A 6,716-nucleotide genomic window follows, 5' to 3' on the forward strand; every position below is an offset into this window, starting at 1 on the left:
GTAATATGGTTAGTTTAGTGGGTAATGTGGGTAGTTTACAGGATAATGTGGGTTCTTTAGAGGGTAATGTGGCTGCTCATGATGGTGCAGGTGTCAATGATGTGGTTGGTGTCAATGAGGTCAATGTGGGTAGTGCTAAGGGCAATATGGTTAGTGAACAGGGTAATGTGTGTATAGTAGAGGGAAATGTGTGTATCAATGAGGGTAATTACAATGGTAATGAGGGTACTGTCAATGAGGGTAACGTTTATGAAGAATCATTCAATGGAGGGTTTTCATATGACATTGAAAATGCAGACTTCTCTACTGATTTTCCTATTGACAATACAGATAATCAGCATGGTCATGAACCTGACAATGAGGTTGAGGCTGAATGTGAGCATGAGGGATCATGTGATGGTGAGTCTGAATGTGAGCATGAGGGATCATGTGATGGTGAGTCTGAATGTGAGGAGGATGAGGACGATGACTCAGAAGATAGTGATTTTAAAGCAGACTTGGACTTTATGATGGAAGATGTTGCTGTTGACATGAGAGTCTACTATGACAATGTTGACCATGGTATTTGATGCAGAGAATTGTCAATGTCATCAGGGTATTAGGCAAGTGCAATGGTCCTCTTACCCCTCATGCTGCTACTACTGAAAGACTAACAGAAATTAAAAAAGAAGCAGTTAATTACAGTGTTAAGTGGGGTGGTGGGACCAAGTATCAGGTCAGTAGGAGGGTAACTTCTCAGTTTAGTGGTACTAGGCATTCACAGTATGTAGTTGATGTTGTGGAGAGGGTCTGTAGTTGTAGGGAATGGGAAGTATAAGGAATTCCTTGTAGACATGTTGTTGCTGTAAACTGGGACATGGCTTTGAATGGGCAAGCTGTTGGTCCACCAGAGTCTTGGGTGCTTGATTGTTATTGGTTGGACACATGGAAAAGGGTGAACACGCACAGAATTGAACCCATCAATGGTAGAGACGTGTGGCCAAAATCACCTTGTCCAACTACCTCAACCCCACCGTTGCACCACACACCAATTGGCAGACCTAAGAAAAAGAGGAGAAAAGATCAGGTTGAGTTGCAGGATGATGTTGAGAGGGTAGGACAAAGTTCACAAAGGAAGAAGAGGAAAAATGTCCAAGCTGATGCAAATGTTGAAGTGGACAATGGCTGAAAGTTAACAAGGAAGTGAAAAACAGTTACTTGCAAGAAATGTGGGGAGAAGGGTCACAACTCTAGGGGTTGTGGTAAACAGAAGAGGGGGAAACAAGCAAAGCAGGCCAAGAAAGGAAACAAGTCAAAGGAGGGGAACAAAGGGAACAAGTCAAAGGAGGGGAACAATGTTTGAAGTCTATGTTAGTTTTTATGGTTTTTAAACTTTTGGTAGTCTTTTGGTTGTAATGGTAGCTTATATGCACTAGACTTTTGGATGTTTGGCAGTATTTTGGTTGTCTTTTGGTTGTAATGGTAGACTTGATGTTACGGATATTATGTTTGACATCCTTTAGACTTGATGACGTTCTTAGTTAAGTGTTATATTTCGCAGTATTTGGCACCATTTGTTTAGTTGATGTTATATTTGGTCATTTAAATGCACACTTGCACAGTTGAGTTATTATGGTCATTGATTCGTCCAACTACTAGCCTTTACTGCACATTTAATTTGCACAACTGATGTTATATTTGGTCATTTAAATGCCCACTTGCACACCATTCATTTATTCGTCCAACTACTAGCCTTTACTGCACATTTAATTTGACCCATTCGTCATTTATTTGACCCATTTGAACCATGTCAAAACATTTGCACATTTCTGCACAATTTGGACATTTGTTTGACCATTTGCACACTACGACACAGTTTGGCACTTTGTTTGACCCTTTTGCACAACATTTTTCAACCAAAACAGTTTTCATTTCATACTAAGCACTTACATCAATTACATTCAATTACATCAACCAGACATTATAATCAGCCCTAGAATCCCTAAAATGAACAACAACACAACAATGAGCTTGTTCTTCAACCTATTCTTCCCATGTAGTAGTGCAATATCAAGTTCAAGTTGGTTTTTGTTTCTTAGTAACCCAGGTATGATACACACTGAACGACTGCACATTGGGGGGGTCTACCCACCCAATGAATCGTCTGCATCCAACGTTCTGTAAAACGAAATTGAAGATCAGAGAGATGAGAATGATGTAAATACAGATCAATTTCAGAAACTAACCATCTTAGGGCATGAGTAGAATCGTCGACCAGGGTTTAAATCACTCCAAGAAGTCAGAATCTTTGCTTCTTCTCCACAATTGCACAACACCATTTTTGTCGATCAGGATCGGGGTGTTGAACTCAGAACTGATTAAGATTCTGTTTGATGTAGGTTAGGGTTGGGGAAAATGATTCAGTGGGCTATAAAAAACAGGTGGAAGGAGGGCTTAATACATTAATGGACGAAATTGCCCTCACATGTTCAGACTACACTTAACCTTGGTAATTAACGTCTGTTACACCCAGGGACTATCCGAGAAACAAAGTAATAAACCACAGGGACTATGAGTGTAATTTCCAAAAGCTGGGGACTATAGGTGAAACTTTGCAAAACGACAGGGACTAGCCGTGCATTTTACTCTTTATCATATTATGAGTTATAACAAATGAATAGGTGGCAATCAAACAATGTATATACTGAAAGCCGAGGCACAAGGTGAGAGCTTCGCATACGCGATACGTTGCGCTATGTACAACCGAAAGCTGCATCTCTCTCATTTCGTATACATATTAACCTTCATCAAGTAAACCCATTCATAATCTCTTCAGGCTTTCAGACATTACATTCTAGCCTCCACCAGACCTTAATTTTGACCCACATGCACCGCCTCTAGACCCTGAGGCGTTTTTCCGATTGCATTGCTTCTCAAGCATGCTTATTAAAACTATGTGTCCAAGAACACATCGAAATCTACTGCACCGGGCCTTCTTGAATATGAATATTTGACCAAGGTTAATAGCATCCTATATGACATTGTGTGTGTGTGTCTATGTGCTTTTAGGTGTTATAGCATCCTAGAGGTGCTTGACACGGGTTACACGTGACGGGGCTGTCACCTGCAGGGTGGCTTTAGGTCACGAGAAGCACCCTTGGAGTGTTTAGATTTATGATCATGTTTTGTGACAATGATGTAGCCCTAGTGGCAACGAAGGTTTAAACGAGACACGACGACGGCTGCAGTTTAGTAACTTGACCCAACGATGGTGGTTACAGGCGACAAAGTGAGACGATTCAAGGTCACTTCTTAGTGATTTGGCCTAATTATGTGTTAGGTTCCCACCTTATGTGTTTTATGCGATTGTGTTAGACGTATTGTTGGGGATGTTATGTAATTGTGGTATGACGTTTAATCAGCGTGGTTGTGATTCGTACTAAAGAGTCCCTTGTATGATTTTTAAGATGAGTATAAAGGAGTGGTCATACATAGTGATGAAGGGATGTAGTATGTCTGTATGTCCCACTGAGGGGGATTACGTGTAAGAGTTTGGAGTCGTTGTGTCTTAGGATTTAGGGTTGGTCTGGATTTTTTTATTATATATTTAGTTTCATTCAGATTTAACATGTTAAAATTTATACCTCTGAATTGTTTTACATGAAAAAACAATTTAACTAAAGACCTTTGAACCTTTCAAGTTCAATAATCGTGTATGAACTCATTATATCAAATATAAATACAGTTTTAAAAATAACAAAAAATAGCATACTTTTTTATACAATTATCTTTAGATGAACCCGAAAATCATGTAATACATATGAACTTGAACACGACCTGAATATTTGTGGGTTAACCCGTTCAACCCAAAAAAAATTTAATTTTATTCCGCAAATTAATGTATTAAAATTAAAATTTACTAAAAAAACACAAATATATAGTATGTCTAAGATTAGTTGCCAAAGCATTGACATCACAGTTATGACAATTACATGCTTGCAATAGTTCCATGTGAAGTTGTGAACAGCCCCAAATTTGAACACTTACCATTACCATCTGCACTCACAAAGGTCCACACTTGAAAGAACATGTACAAAACAATCAAAAACATGTTTTTATGGCAATACTGATATTATTAAAAACCACTAGAGAACAAGATACAAAGCAAACAACACAGCACCGCGTTGAAACTGTCAAAAAGAAAACCCTTTTACAATAGCACAGGTGCAAAAAGAACCTCAAGCAAAACCTAACTTGCATGAATATTGTCACAAAACAATCAAATTACTAAGCTAAATCTCACATTATTTATACGGGCTTGATACACAGATCATATTCACAAAACTATTAATGTTCTTCTGTTGGGAGTGCGCTGAAGACATTACAATGCCATAAACTGATTATAAAATGAATACTGAGCACTGGGTTCAAACATTGCTGGTGAAACTGTTGCAGCTATTGCATTCATGCCTTATAACTCTTCTTACTCTGATTTGTTATTGGTTCATGCTAAACAGGCCCTGAACAGATATCAAATACTTGCATCATTTTTAGCTCTTGAATGACTTGGTTGTGATATTTTGATGAAGCTTTTGGCTTTACTTTCATGAGTGCAGCTTTTCTTGTTTACTGATCAGTTTAGGGGGCTTTTCACGGACTCAATACCGTCTGCGAAAGGGTCTATTTAACCTGTTAGATATAAGATGCAGCCCATATTGACTCATTCATATGTAAATGGGTCAAGATTGTGTCGTAATGGCTTTTTATGTGTGAAACTAACTGGTTTGTTTGGGTTGGAAGGATGATCTGTCGTGGGCAGCAACATGGTTGTACCGTACATCCACTATTATAATCAAAACGACAAAACAATGAAACATCCCCCAAAATCTACACCATACGTGTCACTGCTAGTGTTAACATTGTCTTTATGTAATGTTAACTAGACGAAGAATTTCCCGGTACCTGTCTAGCATATGATCTGCGGGTATCATGCGCCTCCACTGCCCTGTAACAAATATTTCATAGGCATCTGCGACGTACCTGAACAATCATGACATTAATTAATCAATGTGCTAAGTCAAAAACAAAACAACACAGTCACTTACTCCCCAACGCCATGGAGTTGAGTGATGTGTGTCCATCCCATAAATATCCTTCAGAAAATCTTTGTATCCTTTCCGTCTTTCCTTTCTGCAGTCCAAGTGGTGTTATAAGATTTTCAATCGCCTCTGCTAGAACCTCTCTATCAGTCTTTGCATCAAGGATCATGGATATTGCTCTTGTCTAATATTCTCAAATTAGCTGTATGGCACAAGCATATTATACTTTTTAAGCAAGTGAGAGAATTGCACAAGTAAATCTAAGGGCATGTTAGCTACTCAAAGATTCAAGCAATGGCAAGAACAGCTAAAGATCCAACAAACCGCATATACATAATAGCAGTATGATCATATACTTATGTGTAAACTAAGGCCCCTTATTTCTGTATTATTACACTTTACACCTCACATGATTAATTCACTAAATGATCAAGTTTAAGATCAGAATCAAAAATAAATTCCATCGAGATCATCAATGCACACCTTCTTCACAACGAATAACTAAACACACATAAAAATTCAACATTCGTAACCGATTAAACGCTAGATCTGAAATTATATCATCAAACGAACAATACACATAGATCCACAAGTAATTCGCACAATATCAAACAGAAAACCTATAAGCGATGAATCTAGAACAAAATCGAAACCGAACAATGAAAATTTACCTGATGGATTGATTTCTGAACGGTGAATGATGTTGTTAGTAATCCGGATTGAAACAAAATGGAACTGAATCGGATGAATTGCAGGGTTAAATCATAAATGTAGATGAAAATTGGCCGAGTTTAACCAGAATCCATTGGTGGTTATTCAGGATCATCATGGTGGTGGTGGCGGCTTATGACAGCCGGAGAAAGACTCCCGTTCAAAATAATAATAATAATAATAATAATAATAATAATAATAATAATAATAATAATAATAATAATAATAATAATAATAATAATAATAATAAACGCATTATATTTTGGTATATGTTTTGACAAAATAACCCCTCATTCCCAACTTCAGGGTGGTGGCTGGTGTTTGCTGCTGCTGGTGTTCATCTTCATCATCGACAACTTCAGGGTTTTATTTGCGGAGCCGCTGTCACCGGAAAACGAGGAAGGTGGTGTGGGTGTGACTGTTGGATGGGACGACGGTGGTGGTGGTAGTGCTATAGAGAGAGAGAAGAGAGAGAGGGAGGAGGTGGCGGCGGCGGTGGTGCTATAGAGAGAGAGAAAGAGAAGAGAGAGAGATGTGATTATGTTGGGGATGATGATGATTCATTTGATCTGCTGGTTGCACAAATGAAATTATATTTAAAAATGACCAAAATGCCCCTGCACTAAAGGACAAAATAATCAGCTTTCAACAGTAAAAAAATCAGGGATTTTGAGTTTTGGATTAAAATGGCAACAAAATGCAAACCACGAGGACCCTGATGTAAAAAGTTTGAGATTTGGACTAAAATGACAAAAGTGCCCAAACCACAGGGACCAAAATGGCAGATTACTCTTTCTTTTTTTCGATGAACCTCCCCTACTATATATTAATTACTATACTATGTTAAAACTCATATATTACACTAGTTGATTAAATATATTTTTCTATACGAAGAGTATGTTTGGCATGGAATTTTTTGGAGCTTCT

At 38.1% G+C, this 6,716-nt stretch overlaps 1 long non-coding RNA gene across 1 annotated transcript; it reads right to left on the reverse strand.

Annotated features, from left to right (window-relative positions):
- Positions 1-4,091: 4,091 nt before the first annotated feature.
- On the reverse strand, positions 4,092-5,927 carry LOC110907919. The gene is made up of 3 exons (XR_002574020.2): positions 5,750-5,927; positions 5,085-5,280; positions 4,092-5,019 (listed from the first exon to the last, which is right to left on the reverse strand). It is a non-coding gene; the product is annotated as an uncharacterized LOC110907919 (long non-coding RNA).
- Positions 5,928-6,716: the final 789 nt, after the last annotated feature.

Source organism: Helianthus annuus, chromosome 4 (assembly GCF_002127325.2).
Source record: "Helianthus annuus cultivar XRQ/B chromosome 4, HanXRQr2.0-SUNRISE, whole genome shotgun sequence".
In the NCBI taxonomy this organism is placed as follows: Eukaryota; Viridiplantae; Streptophyta; class Magnoliopsida; order Asterales; family Asteraceae; genus Helianthus; species Helianthus annuus.